This window comes from Tubulanus polymorphus, chromosome 6 (genome assembly GCF_964204645.1).
Source record: "Tubulanus polymorphus chromosome 6, tnTubPoly1.2, whole genome shotgun sequence".
Lineage (NCBI taxonomy): Eukaryota > Metazoa > Nemertea > Palaeonemertea > Tubulaniformes > Tubulanidae > Tubulanus > Tubulanus polymorphus.
The window spans coordinates 7,223,744-7,238,562 of NC_134030.1; the positions used below are offsets into that span (position 1 = coordinate 7,223,744).

The window sequence follows — 14,819 nt, forward strand, 5'->3', positions numbered from 1 at the left end:
GCGCAGTATTTTCCCCGATACAATTTTTTTTATACTTCTATTGAAAAAATGCATTCATAAAAACGTGTGCATTACCCTCAGCAATCGATACAGATTTTTTGGTTAGTTTCATCATCGATATGAGTGATATCGCTATCAAAAATTTTCGAACACGGGGCAGGGGGTCGAGATCCCCTAAAACCTCCATTGGATCCGCCCTGCACTGGTGACGCTAGGGGGACCGTGTATGACCGCTAATTGGAATCAATTGCGACAGCCTGTGAGACTGACATTGTTATGAGGTCGGCAGTTTACGAGTACCGAGTTCTTTTTTCTATCCGTCGATGATGAGAAACTGTTGCACGGCGCATAAAGAATTCATGGTCTAACTCGGTGTAGTCTGAATAATAGCTTCGACGAGTGACGGATTGTCCAAACCCTGAGGACCGACAAGAACACTGATCATCTACACAAAACCAAATAATAACCGCAGAATCTAAAATGATGGATGTCCAGGAACAAATCTGATTCGCGAGGGATCAACTTTATGATCGAGCATTGTCGAGTGGTCTGGTCTGGTACTGATAAAAGACAGCGGTCTGATATCAGGTGGTAAAGAACGGAAGGTCCCGATAGATTTTTACATTTTCTAACCGCATCTCTGAACTCAGAAACGGCTTAAGAATATGCTCTCGATGAAGGGGGAGTTTTAAGTTGATAATCAGTATCGTCTTTACCTTTTTTAAGCAAATCGGCATTTATAAGTTATAATACTGACATTGTAATGGCTGATCAGATCCATTACCGCAGTAATTCAGGCACTGAAAAAGCATAACTCAAACAAAAAGCATAAGTGGCGTCGGTGTTATGGGAGCATTGTTGTTTTTATGTTAACGAAATGTCAGTTAATTCCTCCGTGAAAATGGGATCAAGGTTCTTTCTTTCTTTGCCGAAGTCACGCTAAAGTCCACTTTTTCTGCTGTCATTAAGGCTAAGCAAGAAGCTACATGGATTTCCCCGATGTATATCGCTTCTTTTTTCTCGCAACCTTCATCACAGATTGTGACGCTGTTTGCCAAAGTCACTATCGAGTTCACCTTTTCTGCTGTCATTAAGGCCAGAAAAGAGTTACTTGGATATCCCCAATGCATAGCTGTTTTTCTCTTACTTGGTCAGCAATTTTCATCGCAGATTATAAAACACATATTGTATACATGTGACGCGCTTTGCCAAAGTCACTATCGAGTTCACTTTTTCTGCTATCATTATGGACAGAAAGTACTTGGCGGCTGTCCCTGATGTCTACCTGTTCTCTCTTTCTTCGTCGGCTCCGGCCTATATCAACCTTCATCGCAGTTTATGCAACATATGTAACGCTGACTGATTAAGCGGCGTTGCCATGCATGTATTCACAAAAAGACAGCTCGGTTTTTATCCTCGAATCATCGGAGAATTTCGCCTTAGAATCGCTAATATCATTTCGTTCTTTTTCAAGCACAATTTATACACAACCACGGGATACGTCGATTATTCATAAAGCACTCCGCAGGGACGCGTGAGACTTTTATTCGCCGACCAAAAAGTATCTACTTATGGGATGTCTTGAACGGCTGACGGTCTATCGTGGCGAGCCATTAGTTAACGATTAGCGACCCGCTCGCATTAGAAATCGTACGCTAACTTAACACTATCGCGAAATTCAGCCAAGCGAGGATTACGGGGGAAAGCATTCCTTAAATCCGAGATCAACGGCTTGATCCCACCAGATGGCGTGGCTAACAGTCGGTCATACGGTATCCAAAAGACCCGACTGTTGATGAAAATTATAGATGTGTTGAAATACTCTGTCGATGGGATCCACCTTGCTTTATGTTTGATGTATTTATTGTATCTATCAGTTTTACCAGAATCATTGTCAGGATGAAATAAAGGTATCTTTTTATCTACGAACGCTTTTTGGTAACCTTGATGTTCGGAAAATCCAGCAACTCAGCAAGCTAAATTCATCGATATAGGCTTAGATGTATTAGAATAGCTCCAATAGCTGATATATTGTGAATATTATCGTGTATTTATTGTTATGATTTATTGAGAAAAGTTTATATGTTCTGTTGTTTTGCAAATAAAAGTCTCCCTCCATATACCATGGAAATGGTTGGAGTGTAAATAAATTGATAAATTGCCATACGCGATTAGTTCGATTATCAATGATCCACATCTAGAAGACGTAACAAGCCCGATTTCACCTTAAATTGCTTAAGACAAATACTAGATTATATTTCGCTCGATATGTGGAAGGAATTATGTGCAGCAGTCCACCTCGATTGCCAGTGGAGGAATACCTCAAAAGCATAATAACATCGTCCCCATTATGTATATACTAAGGCTTATACAATGGCATCAAACATCAATTGTCAAACTACATTAACATTCGGAACTATATTTGTCCATGCATCAATGCCATCCCGTTCTAATTACATCAGCAAATTCTGCTGCTTCGACGGAGTTCCCATCCGGGGACACGACTTTCCCCGAAGCCAAATTGATGTTACGCGTACGGACTTGGAGACGGGTCGTTTCCGGTCGTTTTGACGCAACGGACGTAAATAACTCCGCCGGTTTACTCTACATAGAATACAATACCTAAATCCATCAATACAATATTACAGAACCGAGCACCGAGCTCACGCTGTGCTCGTAATCAGCGGGAGAGCAGATGATTGAACAGATGAATTGAAAATCGTGGTAATTTTTGCGTATTACGTATACGTTTTTCGCCTAATTGCGCGTCGTATCATAATCACCCGCATAAACGTAAAACGAATCACTCCCACCAGGCCGTTTAACGATACGCTATAATGGCTGATTGTTTTCCTTTTTTTTAACTTTTGATAAGTCTACAATGCGCGCACGAACTCGACTCTCATTTCGCGACGGATGAATATTTCGAATGATTAGAAATAAAAGATAACTGACTTTGTATACACCTGTGCTCAGTACAGCTAATACCGATCAAACACACACCTTATGCATAATTCATCAATAATGCGCTTATATGAAATAAATGATAGAAAACAACATAGATGAAATTTAGGCTAACTGAGATATAGTATGTTGATATATGAAACAGGTGGTGAGTGTATCAAAAACGTATATATCACCATCCGTTATGCATGTACACGATTGTTGTAATGTTATCTTTTTATGCTTGGATAACCAGCCACGACCCGAGAAAGTTACATACATTTTGAATTCTGACAATTCTAATTATTTTGATGATTTTGAAATTTTCTACATGCGTTAGCTATGCACGGCGCTTTGGAATCCGCATAATTTCGAATGTGGCAAATAAATCCAATTTTTAAAAGGTGCATGCATGCTTCGTAGCAGTTGTTGACAGGTAGGCCCGGCATTATTGACTTTGCTGTATATATCTGTTTGTTTTCCCATCAGTGGAAGGATGGTCAGCGGCGGTATAACAGTCACAGAACCATAACCACAGCGGCGTTAACTGTAGGCCTACATCAATGACAATACCTATCCACGATGATGAAATATCTTCACGCCTGAATTCACAGCAGAATTAATAAACCTAAATTACACGCTTGATGTAACAAAATAATCAAATTAGTTGAATATGATAAAATTCAAGAGACAGACAGTGAGTGAGCGACGGAGTAAGAGATAGAGAGGGAGAGAGAGGGGGAGAGATAGGAGAGCTGATGACAAGTATTCATCCGCGATAATTAGATGCGAGATACTATGAATCTATATTAGTTCTATGCGCAATCAATGACTGTGAATGATACCAATCTATTCCACTGAAACATTACTTTTGAGAATATCGGCCAGTTCGCATTCACCTATAGAGCCAAGTTGGTAATCTTTAGATGATAATGCACCCTTCTCTACCCGAACCACAAGTTCCTATCTGAACTGTCATGAATCCATACGAAGTCATTATTTTTTGCTAATCCTCGGTGAATTCCAAGAGGACTTACGAGACATGTTCAAGTCCGTCAATTTTTTTTAGTGCCTTTTTATTTTGTCAAATAAGGTAATTGGTGTATATCAGCGCGGGAGCGCGACTTATATTGCCTTTTCGAAGTGCCCTTTTGGGATGTGACAAGTCCTTCGAAATTTGCTTTCGACCTTGTCCCACATGTCTAGAAATTTTGAAATATGAAATAAAATCAGGTTTATGCCTAACGATCAAATTTCCTTACCTGCAGTAATAGGAAGAAACTGATAGTAGTAGAATCCAATACAATAATGTTTATGAATGTTATTATCATTCGAAAGTTGAATCCTATACATAATCGTAAGTGATAAGAATTGGCGACATCGCGCATTTACCAGTGAACATTTCAGATTAATATTATCAGATCATCACTTATCACTTATCGCTTCACAAACAATCTCCACACTTAAAATCAATATCAGCTTTCAATATCGACATAACAACTGTCAATTGCAAAACGCTTCAAATTTGATCAACAGATTCGAATCCGAGTCGTTTTTCACACGAACGCGTCTCGCACAATCCTTCACACTTCGAAAACGATATTTCGGACGAAAAATGTGAAGAAACGTTTACGATGTCTCAGACATTCGTTGTTAACTAAAACTAGCGCTGCAAACGTTGCCGTTATAATACAGGTGGCCGCTAAAGCATTGTTTGTCTGGCCGATCGTGGATAGCAACGACACAATAAAATTAAGATCAACATCATCCGTAATTGTCACCATCCGCTATTCGCCTATGTATTTGATCTATTGTTATAGCGTTTGATTTTAGTATATACGTCGTGTGTGCCGAGGCGTATGACAAGGAGTACAACCCGAGCTCGCCCCGCCTGAATATCGATACCGATGAAATTCCAGAAGCAAAATAGAAAGATAACCGCGTCGCCATCACAGCCGTGTAGATTCGAATCGATACGAGTTTGACTATAGCGTTCGCGCGGTGGCCATATGTGATTTTCTAATTGTCGACTCTATATGCTAGAGTTGTCCCGACGAATAACGAGCCTTATGAATATTTCACGGTGACATCGCGGAGCGAAAGGTGACGTAAAAGGATGAATATACTATAATGGAAGCTTAAAGTACCACCCACCTATAGGAATACCCGCGCGCGATATAACACAAATAGCTGCACCGCACCAGATGAACTACAATCACCTAATAATAAGAGGTCTATGTGACATAAGTCGATGGACACTAAAAACTAACCCCGTTTTATTGGCCATCCACAACTTAATATAGGAGAAACTGGTCGACTGAAAATGACTATCATACAAAATAAGAAAATCACATTCCTGTAATCAAGCTTACCTGTTGTTAGTGAGATGGTTTATCATCAGCCTGCAAAATACAAATAAGGAATGATTAGGCGCGTATAGTCGATCACGTTCTATTTAGGCCCCGAAAGCGAGGAGATGATTGATTTCTCGGTTAAAAAATGTTACCCGCCACACACTGCTGACATCGAGAGACTGGTGTACAGTCAGTCATTTGGCTCCAGTATGTCGACACAACATGCATATCAAGTGATATCAGAGCCTGTTAGCTAATTTCCCTCGCAGGAGGAAATACCTATTTAGATAAATAGCTTATCAAAGAATAAATAGGCAGGGTTATTAATAAGTAACTTCCTTTCATTTGGTCGTCGACGATTTCGGATATCGTAGATATAATTCGCTGATTCCGAGACTACAAACGGCCGGCTAATTGCGGGAGGGTTTCCGCGAAGATACCGACTTAGCGTGAATGCTGATCGAACGAACAAAACGACGAAAACAATTAACTACGGTTTTCTGTTCAATTGTGCGTAGGTCGAACGGGATGATACTATAGTTCGACGTCTGATATGGATAACGACTGCTCCAGTAATGTCTATCGAATTCCGAGAGCGGCACCATCGACTTCGACTTCCGAGTATGTGTAGGAGTTTGATTCTCTTCGAGGGAGTATGATTGAGCATTAATGATGTTTATGGATAACGGTCATTTGTCACGGATCATTTATCTCGGCAACAACTATTTCTCCCTTTAATTAAACAACACATGAGCAATTCTTCAACCCTTTGCCAGCCAACGCAGAATATTAGTTTTGTCCTTTAGAGGTTTTCATCCAGATATTTGTTTTCGAATCCACAACCGATCGTCTCTCCAACAAGCATATCGACAATCTCAACTATCAAAACCAGTACACAGTTTTAATATGGGAGAGTTGTAACGACGAAGACCGCATACAGAATTCAAACTGCTGCGTTTAATGATTTCTGACTTAAAGATCGATCGTCGATTTCAAAAGTATAATCAATGTTCATATTGAAACGCGGCCTGAATTAGGATTATTTCCTTAACGAACGCGGCGCGGTGAATTATTGAGCTGATAAAACGTGGTCGCATCGATCCGCTGAGATCCGCTGAGATGGAGCGAACGGCGAAGATTCAATCAGTATAAGGCTTATACATAGTCTGTATTCTTATTCTGGTGACGATCCGTACAAGTAAATATTTGGGTACATATTCTTTTATTAGCCGTCGTAATTTTGTCTAGTCTTTGAGTGCATATTTTGATATCGGCGACTACGTATCAAGTATGCCTTACACTTTCTGATTTGGAACCGTTTCAATGGTGAAGGCTCCTGCAGGGGTTTCCTTTTCCACATCAGAAATTGAATTTTTGTAGTCAATACCCTCAAACACCCTTAACCCCATACCATACAAATCCAGCGTCCTATGTCACCAATTATCTATAATAACCCACGGGTCACGTTAGATATTTACTGACATTTGATAACCAAACAACAAGCCGTGTATATTACATTCAAAAACTTGCGAAAATTGTTTAAAGCGAAAACTTATTCGCTCCGGGTTGATTGGCAACAATTTTCTGTCATTATTTCGACGACAAACGTCATTGAAGTGCATGGAGAAAATTGAAGTTCTTTGGGTGTGGCAGTTATGGTCTTCATCGTTCCAAATCCTATCAGTAGGCGGCGGAGAAATGATAATCAACCGACTTCCATCGACACGGTCACAAATTGGGTCACAAACTGATATTCCTATTACAGGAAAAGGTTCCTATCACAAGAGCATTTTCGGCCACGGCCAATACATGGGTACCAAATGGGTCTGTGTCTGTTTGGCCCGGGTCAAATTTGGTCCAACCAAAAACGTTGAACCAGACCCGAGCCAAAATTAAGCATGGACTAGATCAGGACCAAATCGTCTCAGCGAACAACGCTGAAAAAAGACATATTAAATGTTAACCTCATACGGCCGCTCAAGGATATGTTTCGTTGTGTGTGAATAAGTAATCAAACCTGTGATATTGCCACCGTTCATTATCGATATCTAGTTCTATCATTGTTCTAGCCTATTCTATCTGAGATCGCAGGAACATCATCTATTAATTAGAAAGTACTGTATAGCTCCCTGCAATATCTGATCGATATGGTCGATTGATTGAATTATATCATCCCATTTCGCTTTCAGAATATCAATTGAATTCAAGTTCATGGTTCAGTGAAACAAACCCATGAATCAAATTCAAATTTCACCTATCTAACTAGATTCATGTGAACAGATTAGGTGAGATTTGGACGGGCCAACCTTACATTGTGACAAAATCGTACGAGATAGATGCCAGCTAGTTCTAACATTGTCAATTCATCAACTGATTCTTCCTCAAAATATGACATCCATGAAGAGAGCGATTCCTACCAGAGATCAGAAATTCCATCGCGGAATCGTTTAAAAAATTAGGTTATTCTTGTTACCGTGTTGAAAGTAGGCTTAGCCTACTTCTTATAGAGGCAAGAGATGATCTTTATGACTTTGTAAAGCAATCATCATAGAGCAAGACCTTGGAGACTTTAGTAGAAAGCACTCACCGGTCTAATTAATTCTAGAACAACGACGAAATAAGCCATATAAAATCTTTATAGCAATCGGAATAAATTAAACTATCTGAGCTGGTGACGATTGTGCGTGATATATGCACTATATTTGCATTTCAATTCTCGGAACTTAGGATTACACTTTTCATTATCATCTTTTCAACGTTAAGTTGCCATTTTATGAGAAGACGTACAAGCGACTTTCGGAAGAAATGGGTAAAATCCGGAGACACCCTTAAAGACGTGACTTTATTCGGAGCGAACAGTTTTTTTTTTATCGTACGGTTTTTTTGTCCGAATACTTAGTAAACTCGTGGCGGAACTCTAGATAATAATACGACACCGCGGAATCCCCGAGCTACTCATTTCGACTGCGGGGTGGCGGAAGAAATAAATGCTTGAGGTTTGCGTGAGCTATAGCTGGCGTGATATCCCGTGAAGCCAGCAATTTCTAACTTACATCTCGTGCGGGACCGCGCGCGCCGTGGAGTTGCCCATAACAAAGTCTTAAGTAGCGTGCAGACATGGCTAAGGTGCCTGAATCGATACAGGTCAATAACAGATAGAAGTGATTTGCATTAGTTTTTATAACCTACATCAATTTTTCGCCGCGTGTGAGATGGTCAGTGATATAGCTGGTGGCTGGCGTTTGAAGCACCGAAACAAAATCGATGCTATTAGTAGAAACACTAATGGGATAAATTATAACGTCCGCGGTATGGACACTACTCAGTAGGATCAAACGCGCGTCTGTTACTAAGATGACGTCAACATATGCATTTCAGAAAAAAACATAGCGCAACATGAATCCCTTCAGGAAGTAGATTATGTGTTGCTCGACGAGGCTCGATTTGCATAGAACCCCAAAATTCATTGCGGTCCGCTTGGCCGATACCGATTGTAGATGCTAGATTTATACTTAGGTCAGATTCGATTCGGATACGTAACGATGATAATGCGTTGCTTTAAGGACACTTACTTTGTCTTATTCCGATCAGATGCTTTACTGCCCTATTAAACAATTACTGGTAATAGAATCCGTTATTATACAATGGCAATAATTTTCGCATAGCCGTATTAGTGTATGTATAAAATATATAATCTCATAATATTATAATTGATAACATATGTCAGCTGTTAGTTAGCATGTTGTGGCGTACATAGGATAACTTTACACGAAACATCTGCAAATGTCCCGTTTACTGGATTCGAAAACGTTCGCACAATGTTCTACGATATGAAATCCAAACTGTTTTCCGGCGAGATTAAGAAAAACGTTCGAGTGTGTGTTGTATTTCGGCTAGTCATGGACAGTCCGGAACTTTGTATAACGCCTGCGCAACATTTAAACTGTATCAGTGGATTCAAGTGTTAATAATAGGGTTAACTTCGATCCATCCGTATGGCCGATTTAGATTATGTAGTGGTGTTCAGGGATGAATCCCCAGGGTTCGAATTCCTTTCTCATAAAACGTTTAAAGTGGCCTTCATATCGCGTCGCGTAGTAACGTGTATAGGACTAAACCTCAGAATGCCTGGAAAATTTACAACAAATTTAGTATCATCCCGTTACCTCGAGTATTATCTCGATACTAGCTTCCCCAATTTCATCGCACTACAAATAGCTCTTTTTAAAAAGGTGCCCCAAGCTTTTCACCCTGGATGACCCTCTTGTTTTATGCCTAGGGAACCCCTCAATGAATACTACGGAAAACGATGAGATGTCTATAGTCGCAAAAGATTGAGCAATTTTCTCGGCGAGCTCTTAGACTTTGAAATTGACGTCCCGATGGGGCCGTCATATCCCACACCGCGGTTGTAACACAATGACCAAAATAACGACATCACTGCTTATCACTGTGTGTCAAATAACTTTATCATTCACACGACCAAACAATTATTGATAATCCTATATTCGACGATGATCACGCGGCGAAGATAAGTTACAAACTAAGATACGGCGCATTGTGGCAGTGATTTCCCGACGGGCCCCGCGTGACGGTGCGTTGTTGACGCCTGCGCGTTCCCCAGGTGACGCAACTGAGATGGCGACGGCAGCCGGCGATTTATAAAATTATGGAAATCGCGTAATCGCTCTGAGACCAGACGACGAAGACTTCGTTTTCACGACACAAACACGAGCTGTCGTAAACGTATCTTCAAACGGTAATAATTCGGCGGAAATAGTTTAACCCTTCGCGAGCTACGACGTTACGAGAACGTGACGTAATACCGGAAGTCCAGAGTAAGAAACGGTTAGAATATCAAGACTACATCGATAAGCCCGTGTGGTATTTCAGCGAACTGGCCCATGACAAACTGGAATCGTTCGAAACAAACTTATCCTCATAAAACGGTCCTTCGATGTAACCCACGAAGCGTTTTCATATCAGGTGCTAAGAGGTGTATGCATAAAACAGCTTTAGTGGTAGCCCACGTCTCGTTTACAGAAACAATAAATATATTTCTTAAGGTGTCGCCAGGTACTAACTCACCAACATTCCAGCGCGAACCTGAACTATATCGTCTGATCCAATTCTCTCGCGAGAATGAGCCCTCCTACGTGTACGCGGCGTCTGGCTCGACTGAGAATAAATACGATTGTAAATGCATTTATTGGCGACTGGCGAAGTTACAGAAAGCAGTTAAACTCTCCGATAAATCATTCAGAATTTTAGTATCGGGGGTTGAAAGAGCGTTTGAATCTGTCGAAGACTTCCTAATAACAAGTCTCGTGATTTATAGCACGGATGTCAGACTCGGTTTAGTATACTATACTGCCGAAAAGGTCGACGGACGTAACGATCGATTTTCTCGCCGATGAGATTCGGAAGGCATTTACGAAAATCGGATTCCCCGGCAAATCATTTGGTCAATTCATGTCGCTATTAAATTCCTACACACTGCAATCGCATTGATTTCCAGTAATTTTGAATTCGATATGAATAGCTAGTGACGTATATTTAGTAGACGGATACATCACGATTGATTGTACGTGGACGACGGTTACCGATGTTCTACTACGACGTTCCCAGTGCAGTGTATGCGCGGTCAGTGTTGTCCTTGAAAGTGATGGGAATGATTGTATGTATGTATATACATAGCTAGAAGCTTTACCAGGAGGAGAGGATCGAAGCTAAGGTTAATTCAATTAAAGAGGAATGCAAAGATTAACATCAAGAACCGGACCTGCTATTCACTGAATCCCCGTTCATAGTGAGCGGTTAGTCTATCCAGGCTCTCAGGACACCCGTTTTCAATCGTAGACAGGGGCAACCGAGTCACCGGTTTCAGTGGTAGAAACTAAGCCCTATTGCGGCAGTCGATCTTTGTTTGTCTGTAAAAAAAGGTTAAACTTATTCTAGTTTGTTAAGCCGCTATAAGTTCTCAAGTCATCTTCTACGCAAAAAACCATGTAGCTTATGTTTTTGGGCTATTTCCTGCTTAGAATTTTCCGGTAGAAAAAAGTGCAGGCTTAAAACAGATTTATTCTTTTAAGACAAGGTCGCGCTTATTAACGCGTATAGTCAAGTTTTCCTAAGTAGGTAAGTATTTTGTTTGATCGATAAAAAGACTTCAAGAGAAGAGCTATCAACCGAAGCCGAACCGCATCGCAATAATTCACGTCATAAACTGAAAAGCAAGTCGTAAATGGATAACACGTTGAACATGATGAGTATGATGAGGACAACACTAGCACTAAACCTGCGATATCATTGAAAACGTCTTATCAGCGATTACCAGATTCAAAGAAGCCGGCGGTATTTTCGAAGACGAGTAGAACGACATCGCCGGGCCGCGTACAATGTCGCAGATGATGACGAACACGACGCCACATCCATCATCCGAAACAGGGAAAAAAGAGAAGACGTAAAACACGAAACATAGCGCTGTGGCAAACTTCTGTCTACATTGTCGCCAATGTAATAAATCTGACAGCGCGAGCTTCTACAAGCGACTAAACATCGCGAACGAATACACGAAGAAAAAAAATCTATTCAAATTCAATTGCGATTGATTTTTCCTTCGCATCGGCATCGTCGAGATTTTCATAGCTGCGCGAACATCGCGAGCGCAGTTAAACGGATGTTTTCGTTTCGTATAAAATACACGAGCGACGGCGGAAATGCGCGCACGGAAAAGATCATCTTCTTCGAATGCTTTCGCTGTGACGGACACGGGATTATTGATCAGACAAGCGGAAAAAATGAAACCAACGCTTGCAACTTAGGCTGGATGGCTGGCTAATTAATCAAACACGCCGAGCATTCCATGCTGTCATTTAAGTGCCATACAGTAACTGATGTCTTAGCTTTTGAAGATAACTCACTCTCTCTCTCGGCTAAACTATAATCGATGGAAAACCTCACAAAGGAACGAACTCTTGTTGCAAACAAGTCGAAATGTCTAGAGAGGCTAGACAGAAATAATGTCATAAACCATTTCAGCCATGTATAACGTTTCGGAACCAAGTTACCGTAACAGTTTATCATGTAAAAATCTATTGAAGTCATCCATTCGAAAAAAGACTACATAATGAAAATAAAATACGCGCGAGAATTTTACAGAAAATCAATTCCGTCGATCTTTTTTCAGTTGAACATTCGAACAAGCGATGTTTGTTTGACGAGTTTGTTTTCCGTGCGTTATAATACTGAGGTGGAGCTAAAACAATAAAACAAGGCGATAACGTTTCTTTGATCAGCCTGTGCTCTGTTTGATTCCACTTGTTTTCGACGTGGAGATGTTTTTTGAGCGAATCGATTGTTCTGTTAATTGTTAAGCAAACTCGGGCCACTCAGCGATCCACGTTGCCTTTGTTATAGTCGAACATGGTTTCCTATACGGTATTTTTCGTTCGATGGCCATTGAGCGGGCTCTAAAAGCGCGCGTGGCATAGTTACACATCCGTTTCTCGTGGCAGCTCCAGAAATTGTCTTTTCCTGATTTTCTTTTTTTTATCCAATTTCGAATCTATGGAGGACCGCGGTGGGAAAGTTTTCGCCAACGTCGAATGTAATGTAGACAAGACGGTATCAGGAGCCGCCAGCGTTAAAAAGTAAGGGTTGGGAATACCTCTGGCATTCTGGCCACTGAAATGGCTTGCGCTACCCTTCGTCAGACACCGACTATCATCATTAATATTTCAGCAGAGTCTGAAACTTGTTCACTAATTCACCTAATGCATGAAAACAAATGAAATAGACTCTGCCGGTGCCATTAAAATCAATTAACACTTAAATTCTCTTCCCTCCAGGAGTTTAAGTTAATCGTATTTGCCAGTGTAAATTGCCTCGAACTCGGATTAAGTACTGTGCTTGAAATGCCAAGTCTCAACACAGACTAGCTAGACGTCAAAAACACATTGAAAAATTGGCTGCGATATAAGTACGGAGCATTATTGAATTACTGTTGAAGCTACTCGTTGTAACAACAGCGAGATCAATATAATAGGTCTAAAACTCTTGATGATATCGAAATGGAGAGTATATACAAGCCATCGATATGTGCTATACGTGCTATCAGAGTACAAACAGTCATAACAGACGAGTAGAGCAAAATGACGTTCAGTTGAATCACCCGAAAAGTGGGTACGAAAAAGACATCTTCGTTGTATTTCATTGTTTAGTGATAGACCAAAGAAGTCACCTAAAAACCAGTGTTTGTAGCATCAGACAGTAAAAACACAATTTTCACCGGTTGTTTTGTACGACTTCCTTCGTTTCTCAGCGTTGAAGTCGAGATCTCGATGAGTCAGGCGTTTACCTAACCGGAATCGACTGTCGGAAATACATCAAAAATCCCCAATTTCCCGTCTATTGTTTGCGATATCGTCCTCCTCCGTATATTACATGGTCTGATGCAAAAAACATATCTCGATTGGCATCGGGGATATTAATTATGATCTGATTAGTTGCGGTTACAATAAATTGCATTACGATTATCTCAGCTATACAGCTCCATCATTGCATTAAGTCGCCATCTCGAGTCTCCAGTGAACCACATACGTATATTAAAGTGTATGGAAATCACATCATAAGCATGCGTTTGAAGTTAAGTCGTATGTTCGCGTGAGTATTTCTTTAATGTACCACGATTCAAAAGTGGCGACTGCGTTATTCGAAATATCTAATAAACCTTATCAGCCCTGTGAGGTTGGTGAAATCATGGAATGGACTAAACTATGGAAGCAAACAATTTTCAACGCGGCTTTATTTAACAACAAACACTACAATTCGAGATATGTCAACGTCATCGTTATCAGGGACGATAAAATGAAATCAGGAATGTAAGAATCATATCGAGGGGGGGCTGTCCCAGGCGATCAGGAGATAGTTAGCAACCGCATCGATCATCCGCAACACGACGCCGAGTAGACTCTGACGCCGCGGAGGTAGTAGGTGTAAACGACCGAGCGGCAATCGATAGAAGAGGGGATTAGACGAGCTCAGAATCGGCCACGATGCGATTACGCCGACACTAAATGAAAAATCTGTGCTGCAGCAGATAACGACGAATAAATGTTTTTACACGTTTAACGAGTGAGACTCGTTCGCATCAAAATAGAATCAAACTGATTATCGCTGCTTCTTATTTCTGCTCTTGATGTTGGAAGTAAAGTCGAGAGCGCAGACTGAGTCGAAAGTCGTGTAATTACCATTACGAAGTTTCGAGTTAGAGATAGTGCCATATTCAACCATCAGCCTATTTGGAAAAGAAAATGTCGGCTCAATGCGGTGGTCACGTTAGTATCGAACAGAAAAACAGGCCCGTGGGTCATTTCTGCTGCTAATACCTAGCTCCATGCGTTGCTATACTGACTAGGGTCCCACCATCCTGGTGATTGGGCCATCGGTCTCAGTTTTAAATGGCCGGTACTTGTATAAACACAAAGAATAGTTCCATACCTTGTGTCCACAGGCACACAA

General features: G+C 40.9%; 1 protein-coding gene across 3 annotated transcripts in view; it reads right to left on the reverse strand.

Annotated features, from left to right (window-relative positions):
- LOC141907477 (irregular chiasm C-roughest protein-like) overlaps positions 1-14,819 on the reverse strand; it is a 70,974-nt gene that overhangs the window by 44,046 nt on the left and 12,109 nt on the right. For all 3 annotated transcript variants that reach the window (XM_074797128.1, XM_074797127.1, XM_074797129.1), the window contains exon 3: positions 5,316-5,345. The gene's annotated coding sequence lies outside the window, so the exon portion shown is untranslated. The remainder of the gene's footprint in view (positions 1-5,315; positions 5,346-14,819) is intronic.